Source organism: Pinus tabuliformis, chromosome 3_1, assembly GCF_031772625.1.
Source record: "Pinus tabuliformis cultivar Carrire ecotype Pingquan chromosome 3_1, CPIR1, whole genome shotgun sequence".
Taxonomy (NCBI): domain Eukaryota; kingdom Viridiplantae; phylum Streptophyta; class Pinopsida; order Pinales; family Pinaceae; genus Pinus; species Pinus tabuliformis.
The window spans coordinates 513,468,291-513,479,881 of record NC_142301.1 but is presented as its reverse complement, the minus strand read 5'-3'; the positions used below and the strand labels follow the sequence as shown (position 1 = coordinate 513,479,881).

Genomic DNA, 11,591 nt, shown 5'->3' with positions numbered 1-11,591 from the left:
AAACTAATTTATGACTTGTCATATTTGAAGTTCAGTGGCGAGGGTGAAATATTTATAGCCAAGCATACACCTCACTTTCTCGAGTTTTGTGATTTTCATGAAATGAATTGTGAAGATGTTGCTTGTAAATTATTCACCCTCACACTTGAAGGTTGAGTTAAGCTTTGGTGTCATACCTTACCATTTGGTTCCATTCATTTGTTTGAAAAACTCTTGAAGGAGATTCATCATGCCTTTGGCAGGTATGATTATAGAGATGTTTATAAAAGGATTAATCAACTTAGAAAGAGATCCGATGAATCAAATGAGGATTTTTCTAATAGATTTATATACTTGTGTTATGAGTTTCCTGAAGAAGATATGGATTGGGATTAATTCAAAGAAACGTTTCAACACTTGGTTCAAAACTCTTTGAAACAATTTGAATCTAAATCCTTGATTAATAGTGCCCTCCCAACTTGTATTAATCATGAGACACCTCTAAGATCGGAGGAGGAACCTATTGTTCCTTTTGTCCCCTTTCATTGTCTAACAAGGTTTTCTTTGGTACTATTGTTGAAGTTGTGAAATCTAAAACTTAGATTGATGATCCATTCATCCCATCCTCATTTTATATTCTTGGTCGATATTCTATGCACAAGAAACCTAGGGTGAAGAATGGTCCCTTGATTTTCTTAGATCACATAAATGTACATAAACGATACCTTGAATTTGATATCATTAAAAGTGATGTTTCATCAATGGATATCCGACATCTTGTATCATCTACATTTCATGACCCTTTGTGCCTTGATCCTCTTAATCAATCCACACCACCAACTAGTACTTAAGATATTCTTAATTCTCGATTTACTGGTCTAAATGTTGATCAAGTACAAGATGGTCACATTCCATAGGTAGAGAAGCAGAAAGGTGAAGATACTTTTGATCTCTCTTCTCTTTTTCAAATTCCTATATGTCAAGATGATACTCCTTCATTCCTGGATGATTTAGAATTTAGTGATATCAGAATTCAATCAAATGAAATCGAAGTTGTTAATCAACGCAAAGCCTTATGAAACCACCATATTGACAACAATGATTCCACTAATGTATGTGGTGATGATTTCCTAAGTACATAGACAGATCTTTTGATCTCTCATGAAGATTCCCTCATGATTACTTCTCCTTCAGCCGACTATCCCTTGTGTCCAATCATTTGTAATGAATCAACTCATGATAAAGACATGACATGCTCCTCAAATATATAATCCAATGAGCATAACCTTGAATTGACACAAGGCAGTGAGGTCATCCGTGATGAATAAGAGAACAATTAAATCATTAAGCGTCTATTTTATTCCTTGCAATCTCGTATTTTGCATGAGGAAAACTCTTCAAATCAAGTTTCTCATGATATTTCTCTCATTTATACATCTCTAGATTTTCAATTAAAATAATCTTATGACTTGAGTAACTTCTTTGTTGAAGTTGAAAAAATTGATCAAACAGGGGATGTAGATGGTTTCCATCTCGATAATAGTGTTCTTGTTGACTTAACCGATAGCAAATGTCCACATGCAATGCATAATCTGACTCAATTCTCAAAATGTAATTATCCAACATTCTAAAGTCCCGGGACTTATTAGGGAATCGAGGCACTTCAACTCCTGTTGATGGTTAAGTCAATTTCTCACAATCCTGATGAGATCCCTAAAGTATGTCAAACTTGGATTTTCTCGCAAAATTATTTTCTCTAGATTGTTTCATTGGATGAAAACTCATTCTTGATAAATTTTGGATTTTTCCAAGACAATTTTTATGAGTTTCAAGATTGGGCTTCTGATAAGATAGAGGACTCTGTTGATGCATCTTCACGTAAACCTCTTGCATTGAACTTAGGATTGGAATGTATGAATGTACCTTATGAATGTGAAACATTGGAAACTTCTTATGAATTTGATCATTTTGATTATCTTAACAGAGATTATCATTAGTCAAAGGATTCACATCTCTCAAATTCTCCCAAGAATAATAATTTCCCGGTCATTCTCATGAATATTCTAATGGTAATAATTTTCCTTCTGGCACAAGCTCTCCTCTTGAGTGTTAGTGAATTTTTGAGTTATTTGGTCAATCAAATTCCTCATCTTGACAGTTTAATGTCCCTAGTTGATGTGAAGGTTGAATTTGATTCATTACATGTTGATTTGTGGTATCTTGATTGGTTTCCTGTTTTGCTAGCATTCATTCTTAATTCGTCTGATTTCCATGATGCTAGTTTAGACTGTAGTCAAATACAAGGTGTTGCTGTTTTGTATTCAACGTGTAAGGAAAGTGATTATAGTATTCAAATCATTTGTGATGCTGCTCAAATAGATCTATCTTTGTGTTCAAATAATGGAGAATCTTATGTATTAATCGACCCATCTAATCATAACATTGGACTTAACACTTGGCTTTCAATTCATCATTTTCCCATGAGTGTATATGATGATAATTGTTTTACATTTGTTAATCCCATCAAGGTCATGAATTACTATGATTCATCATTTCATTTTTGAGATACTTGTAAAGTAGTTAAAGCACTTCAATTGTTGCTAATGGTTATGTTAGGCCTTCATGATCTTGAGAAGCTTTCTGAACATGATCACATTCAATTTCCCTTACAAGATTCTCCCCTTGATTCCATTCCATTAATTGAAAATTCATTTTTTCAAGGATTTTAGGGTTTTCAAGAGGATTGTTTTCAATTCCATGATTGAATCTATGAATGGATGGAAGAATCTTACATAGAAAGTCCTATTGTTAATAATAAGTTACAATATTTCTTGATGTTTGATAGGAATGAAAACATAGAGTAAGGTACATTCATAAGAAGTTTCCAATGTTTGTATGACTGTTATTCAGATTGACAAGGTAAAGTTGCAGATCGGTTAAGGTTAATTGCTATGACACATTTTTCTACCTATGGGGAAGACCTTCAATATATATATATATATATATATATATATATATATATAATGGCCATTTAGGAGTGACCTCATTGGATGTGTCTGCCACCTACTAGGTCCTTTGAGCATTTATGGAGATGGGCAACTACCTCCTTTAAAATGCATGCACATGCAACAAATAACACATCCCATCTCCATACAAAAATTTGTTGCATGTGCATGCATTTTAAAGGAGGGGGTTTCCCATCTCCATAAATGCTCAAAGGACCTAGAAGGTGGCAGACACATCCATCAAGGCCACTCCTAAATGCCCATTATTACCCCATTGGGGAATATATATATATATATATATATATATACTCCATTTTAAACATTAAAGAAATTACAAATCTCATGATACCTTAAAATAAAAAGAACTTATTAATGAAATAAAACAACTTTGCTCTTTTTCTATATATTTGAAAATCTTTTAATAAACATGTATATTGAAATACTTGATTTATCACCCACAATAAAATTTTCTTGTTATTAATATTCTTTAAATATTTTATTTCAAATCCACATTAAAAATGGAACAAATTACACATCTACTTTACAAAGGAAAGTGAAAATATAAATTAAAAAAAATAATATCAATAAATTACTTTATTTTTGTAGATATAGAATTGACATAAGATTATGTTGGACATTGAAAAACATAGTAAATTATTTTTAATTTTAATAGTTTACTTTTAATTACTTTAACTTTACGTAATGTTGATTTAAAATTAAGGTGGAAACCTAAGAATTTTATTTATGGCAAACATTGTGTTTTTTGTTATTACTTTTTTTTTTTAATTTGTTATTGTAAAAATAATGTAATGTAACAAATTTTCTTTCATAATGGACTATAAAATACCTCTAGGATAATACAAAATTAATTAAGAAAAATAAAATATAATTTTTTAAAACAAATAAATCAAAATTAGTGAATAAGGTTAAAATTTTCAGTACAACATTGTATCATTAAATGTCGTTGCAAGTTGAATTTGTTAAATTTTACATGAAAATAAGTTTCAAATTTGAACAAAATTTTCCTACGACGAAAACGCAAATTTACAAAGGAAGTCACTTCTTAGTTGGTTGTTGTTTTCTTACATTTTCTTGATCACTATAGCCTGTGCTATTATTGTCGTCACATGTACAGAGGAACTAGCATGTTATCACGTATCCATGCTCTCCCTACTATGAAGTTAAAATATATTGAACTTGGCCTTGTGATATTAGAACTTTACACAACAAACTGACATGAAAAGGATTAACATGTGTCATAAATTTATCTCGTTCACAACTTTTAAAACACACTAACCACTAATAAGGGAGGTGATAGTGTAGATGACAAACCTACAAGGTGGATTTTTATGGAGAAGCGATCAAGCCTTCTCTACAAATATCTGAAAAAACATGTTTGCACAATCCTCCGATGTGAGCTTCAACCAAACTGCCCACAAAGTGTTTTCATAAAACCCAGAAAAATTCATTTTAACTCCAGAGTTGAGGGGATCAAATCTTTCAACAAGCAAAGGTCTTTTTGTGTGCAAAACTTGAGGAAGAGTTTGTGACTAGATAGATTTGATAGATCTATGTTGGTTTTGAGAAAAACACTAAAAAAAGGTTTACTAGATATATATATATATATATATATATATATATATATATATATATATATATATATATATATATGACATTGAAATATATTTTTTTGTATCCCAGAGGAACCCAACAACCTGCCTGGCACGTAATTACCAACAAACCTTTGGGGGGCTACGATCTGTCCTCCTCTCCATAAAATGAGTCACAACTAGTGAGATTTGAACCTTGGATCTCTTAGTTTTTCTCAGAACTCACATTAATTCGATCAACAATTGAGCTACCCACTTAGGATGACATTCAAATATTTTATTATAATTCACATTTTTCATATTAAAATGTTATGCGCTCTCTCTCTCTCTCTCTCTCTCTCTCTCTCTCTCTCTATATATATATATATATATATATATATACATACATTAAATTATTTTTGTTATTGATATTTTTAAAAACGTTACATATGTTTCTGTTTATATATATATAATTTTTTTTTGTAAGTTGATGCATTTATATTACTAAAAATATGAAATTCAAGAGATTACATAGATATCCAAATATCTATTAGAGGATTCATGGATCCTCGGCATAAACCCCCAAACACCATAAACAAAAGAGACTCAGAGCTACAGGGACTTACACACCAGATCTTCAATTATTGCTAGATATAAACATCAATTTGAATACAAAATAGACTAAAGTCTCTCATATATACCAAAACACGTGCATACATATAAGCCATCAAAGTTTTAGGATTTAAAGCTAAAAGTGACATTACTTCCCTTAAAACCAAAACAAAACATAGATATGAGTTAAAACCCAACTACAAAGACATAACAAAACTTAATCTAGAAAATGTGAACCAAAAGACGCTAGAGCATGATCCAAACGAACCAAAGTAACCACTAACCAGGAAAGAGGCAGAGAGACCCTCCACACATCTAAACCAACATGCTAGAAAGAAACCTTACCTCCCTACCTACTACTGCATCTTCTCTTCATTGTCAGACGAAGAAATATTTATCGAAGCCCTTGCACTGGATCTAGGAAGATCCATCAAGTCCCCCCAGTCAGAATCACATGGTGCATAACTTTCAATATGAGTTAGATGAAAGTCAAATCTATCAAGATAAAATCTCTAATTTCTTAACATACTCTTAACATCTTCCACAGAAGTGAAGATGCTATACTTCTACCCTTGTTTGTCCCTCAGTACTAAGTTAAGGAGGGTCTTCATTTGTAATGCATGGCTCCCAAATTGAGGTATTTCCTCTTCCTTCCCTAGGGATGCCCAGGGTTAGGAACCCAAGTTCACATGTCCTCCATCAATTCCGAATCTAAAAATTATTTTCTCTCAATGCCAACTTTAGTCTCAAGCTTGCGAATCTCTCTACGTGTTTCCGCGGAATTGCGGTGAAGAAGGTGATAGCCGATTTGTGGGCAAAATGACGAGCACCATATTTCCCTAGTAAGGCAAAACCACCACCTCCCCTCCTTCTCCTCCCCCTTTGTCATAGTGCCATTACAGAAAGAGGGCAATTTTCCGAACACTTTCTATGAGATCCTTTACCTACAAAGGGACAAAAGACTAGACTAGACCTGAAACCAACACAATCAAGTAAACAACAAGCAAGGTCATCACAATAACTCCAAGAAATTTAACCCAACTCAAGGCTCAACCCTGAAATTGATAGAGAATGAGTTATTAACTCCTTGTTAGCCTTGACACCAATAACCATTGAACCCCCAACTACACAACCTATTACCAGAACTTTGTAATGTCATTGAGGTTGAGGCCACCTCGCAAATTTCGTGCCCCAAAATTTAGTCACTCAAGGATAAAAAAATCCCCACAAAGCATAGACACTTGACCAACATTTATGGTTTCAAGTGTATACCTAACCCCTAAACCTCTCAAAAAAACATAATTGAAACTATACTCAATGGCTTGAGCAATGAACCATATCCACGAGTTATCGAAAACCATAGAATTTGAACTACAATAATCCAAACCAACCACAACAACAACCCAAAAGATAAAATCCAAGGAACACTTATATTTCACATGAGAATTCGCTCCCCAGAATTGGTTGAGCGACACCCTTAACAATCGAGCAGAGAAAAATTACAATGAACCCATAGGAACTCGAGCCTAGATTTGAATTCTATCCCCTTTTCTCTCACCATAATTTACACTGCTTAGATTTCCAATTACATAACCTTCCCACCAATAAACGAGGTTTAAACACTCAGAAGCAGACCCAACATAGAACCAACAGGTAGAGATCCGATCCTTGACTCCTTTCTAATCACCCTCAAATGAAATTATCCTCATGCATACCACATAAATAACACATCCCATCTCCAACTATTTGTTGCATGTGCGTGCATGTGAAAGGAGGCAGTGGCCCATATCCATAGATGATCGAAGGACCTAGAAGGTGGCGAGCACATCCATTGAAGCCACTCCTAAATGCCCATTATCACCCAATCCAGGATATATATATATATATACTCCATATTAAACATTGAAGAAATTACAAATCTCATGATACCTTGAAATAAAAAAAATAAAATAAAAAACTTGTTAATGAAATAAAACTCTTTTGCTCTTTTTCTATATATTTGATGTTAAAATCTTTTAATCAACGTGTATATTGAAATACTTGATTTATCACCCACATGAAACTTTTCTTGTTGTTAATATTCTTTAAATATTATATTTCAAATCCATATTAAAATTGAAACAAATTACACATCTCCCTTACAAAGGAAAGTGAAAATATAAATAAAGAAAAAAATAATAATAAATTACTTTATTTTTTAATATAAAGTTGACATAAAATTACGTTATTTAACATGGACATTGAAAAACACAGTAAATTATTCTTAATTTTAATATTTTATTTTCAATTACTTTATTTTTGTATAATGTTGATTTAAAATTAAGATGGAAAGAAAGACATTTGTTTTCTTAATTATTATTAATATTTAATTTGTTAATGTAAAAAATATTTTTTTATTTTTAAATGTAATATAATAATTTTCTTTCGTATTAGACCATAAAATGTCTCTAAAATAACAAAGAAATTAATTAACAACAAATAAATCAAAATTAGTGGATGAGATTAAAATTTTTATTACAACACTATATCATTAAACGTCGTTGCAAGTTGAATCTCTTAAATTTTACATGAAAATATATTTCAAATTTGAACAAAATTTTCATACGATGAAAACACAAATACTACATTCGTCTTCAGATTTTTTCAAAAGAAATCACTTTTTTTGGTTTTTGTTTTCTTATATTGGCATAGAATTCAGATTTTTTCAAAAGAAATCACTTTTTAGTTGGTTTTTGTTTTCTTATATTGGCATAGATCTTTATTTCCTAGGCCATAGGTCTATTAATGTGATTGGTTTGTATATGGCTACAATTAGATTAATACTTGTTTAAATCTAATGGTCAAACATATACAACCAAATTGCTTAATGTGTCTATGGCCCAAGAAATATTTGTTGTTGTGTTATTGTTTCCATCACATGTACATGTATGTTGGCATGTTATATTGGCATGTTATAGTGCATCCATGCTCTCCCTTCTCCGAAGTTGTTATAGATTGAACTTGGCCTTGTGATATTATTAGAACTTTACATAACAAATTGACATGAAATAGGTCAACCCGTGTCATAAATTTATCCCATTCACAACTGTTAAAACACACTAACTTATAATAAGTGAGGCGACCATGCAGGTGACCAACCTACAAGGTGGATTTTCATGGAGAAGTGTTGCAGCCTTCTTTGCAAATATTTGAAAAAACATGTTTGCACAATCCTTGCCGATGTGGGCTTCAACCAAACTGCCCACAAAGCTCTTCACCACATTGGATTTCATACACCCAAACATCTTTGGATCCCTGATATACTCCTCAAAATCCTCCTCACCCATGCTCGACACCCCCTCGCAGACATGCAGGGTTCTCAATATCAAAAGCGTCACAGTTCTTCACTGCCTATCTTGGCTCATCTGCATTCGGAAAGTACCATGGAAGGTTGAAAAAATCTCTCAGATCCCAACTAATTATTCCTTGCACATGACATCACAAGTTCACAATACCCACAACACACACTAATGAACACATATAGAGAGATTCTATTTTACTATCATTAGGGAAATTTTGTAGTCTAAAATGGGTCTCCTAAGAAAAATGTACAACCAAAATAAACTTTATAAGAACTAATAGGATTCAAGATGGTGATGTCAACTATGGGGGATGATTCGCCATTTTTGGAGTAAAGAAGTAAAAATATTAAAAAATAATAAAATAATAAAACTATTTTTTCAACTCGTATTTTTAACTTATCTCCCTAATGTTTTACTCAAATTTCGAGCGGGAGTAGTCATTGGATGCAAAATTTGATTCTTCATGCAAGGAGTACACATGTAGCGTACTTTTGATAGACCCTATTACACCAAAAATAAGAAATACATGAAAAACGTTATTGCAATCATGTTTTTTCATGTATTTCTCATTTTTCGTGTAGCAGTGTTCATCGAAAGTATGCAACATGGGTGCTCCTTGGATGAAGAATTAAATTTTGCATCCAACGAGTGTCGCTGTTCGAAATTTGAGTAAACCCATAGGGAGATAAGTTGAAAATACGAGTTGAAAAAATAGTTTTTTTCCTTTTTCCCTCTAAAATTTGATGATGTAAACTAATATTATTTTATTATTTCCACTATTATTTTGTAATTTCCTTAGGAAGCCCATTTTAGACTTCAAAATTCTCGTAATATCCACGTTGTTCTCTTATATATATATATATATATATATATATATATATATATATATATATATATATATATATATATATCTAGGATGGTTTGATACGAATTTAAGAGATAGAGTCTGGAATTTCCCTATTTGACGAGCTTGTTCCATGCATCTTCAAAGTCCTAGCCACATAATTCGCCTCCCACAGATACCTTTTGTGCAGGAGGCCAAGTGTTGGGCCTGCCCATCATACACAAAGAAAAACACGTCCCTTGGTGCCATTTCCTACGCTTTGCAGTTGAAGAAAGTGTTAAGGTCCTTTTCAGATTGCTTTGAATAAGCTTCTGCAACATGCTTCCTGCCTCTGTTGATCCATACTCTTCCTTTGTTGTGTAAGGGTGAACCTTTCTGCACGACAACTTGAGGCACCTGCAATAATAATAATAATAATATTTCACCCCCCCTGGGTCTAGGTTGATATTAGTTTGTTGCTAGTTGGCGGAAGTAGAGGATGTGGTATGCTTATCATTAGGATTGTGGGCGGATGTTCTTAGGATATTTTTCTCATGAGATTGATCTTAGTTTGTTGGTAGCTGGCCGAAGTAGAGGATGTGGTATACTTACCATTAGGATTGTGGGTGGATGTTTTTAGGATATTTTTCTCATGAGATTGATCTTAGTTTGTTGTTAGCTGGTCGAAGTAGAAGATGTGGTATACTTATCATTAAGATTGTTGGTGAATTCTCTTAGGATGTTTTTCTCATAAAATTTAAATTTGTAATCGGGAGAGACTAAATCTCACTCAAACCAAACTAATATACACTTCAGAGTTTCAAATCAAATTTAATGAATTCATATCAGATTAATTTGATTTAACAATAATGACAGACTAAATCTCACTCAAACCAACTAATATACACTTCAGAGTTTCAAATCAAATTTAATGAATTCAAATCAGATTAATTTGATTTAACAATAATGGCGATGTCACCTGTGAAAGCCAATGAAGGGCCATGACAGAGAAACAGACATGAATGGTCGATCTCTTTTACAGAACGTTGTAAAAGGATCCAGGTACACCAGAAACAAAATACGGAGAATGGCCACTTCGGTCCAGCAGACCGAAGAGCTCATTAAAGTTATTGAAGGAAAATCAGAAAAATATGCCTGCAGCTCCGGCATTAAGCCCCCACCATGGCCATTCCCACACAGTTTTGTGAGTGTTTTGACAACAAAATCAACGTAAACGTGTTTGTACCGGTTGCACACCCAAGATCTACAATTCTGAGAGGACCCTCCTTGGGAAATGCAAGCTTCTGAAGGGCTGCCTCAAAGACAGGCTGCAATACGTGGAAGACATTCCTCTGTCTGTCGGGGTTTTCGGCGTAACATGCATCGCCATTGCCCGAGTACATGTGAAAAATCCCTGCAGATTAATGCCACTGTGAACGATTTTCACATGATGCAGAGTGCCGTTATCCATTGCCATTTTTACACCTTCATCTGAATTGGCTGGCTCTCCATTTATAATAGATAACAAGCAGTCCATAGAATGGTGGAACTGAAAGGAGGGCTTTAAGATAAATAGAGGAGCCCATATCTATCAATCTCTAAATAATCACGCGCGCGTGGAGTTGGTCTTGAAAACTGAGGCCCCATAGAGAAAGGTGGTATTGAGCTGATTGTAGATTTTGAATCAGAATATTTAATGGATAACAACGAAGTCAATTTAATTGTTTTAACTTACTCTTTTTTGGAGTTGTTTAACGAGGCGGAGGAATTGCCCGGATGGCCAAAAGTGGCCGGAATCCAGGTGAAAAAATTTCAAAATTTTTTGTAGATCCACTGTTTGAACCGTGTTTTTGATGGTGGAAATGGATTCAGCACAATCAAAAATGTCTAAGACACCTCAAATTTTGAAGTTTAACAACTATAACTTGGATTTACAAAAATCCTTGCTGGATTTTCTCTAAATATGATCGGAATTTCCATAACTTTCCGGGCAACTCCTCCGCATTGTTAGACTATGCGCTCTTATTCAATTTTAAAATATTTCTGAAATTTGCAATTTAGATTTAGCTTTAAAAATTTCATATTATTTAATTTTTTGAGATTATGTTTATAACTATTTCTATTTTGAATTTTTATTTAAAATAATACTTAGAATTTTAATTTAATTATCAATAATTATTAGATTTAAACTTAAGAAATATTTTAATATTTAGATTTATCTCCATAATATTAATAAGTGAAA

At 32.9% G+C, this 11,591-nt stretch overlaps 1 pseudogene; it reads right to left on the bottom strand.

Annotated features, from left to right (window-relative positions):
* Window positions 1-8,283: 8,283 nt before the first annotated feature.
* LOC149188065 (gibberellic acid methyltransferase 2-like) lies at window positions 8,284-10,752 on the bottom strand (annotated as a pseudogene).
* Window positions 10,753-11,591: the final 839 nt, after the last annotated feature.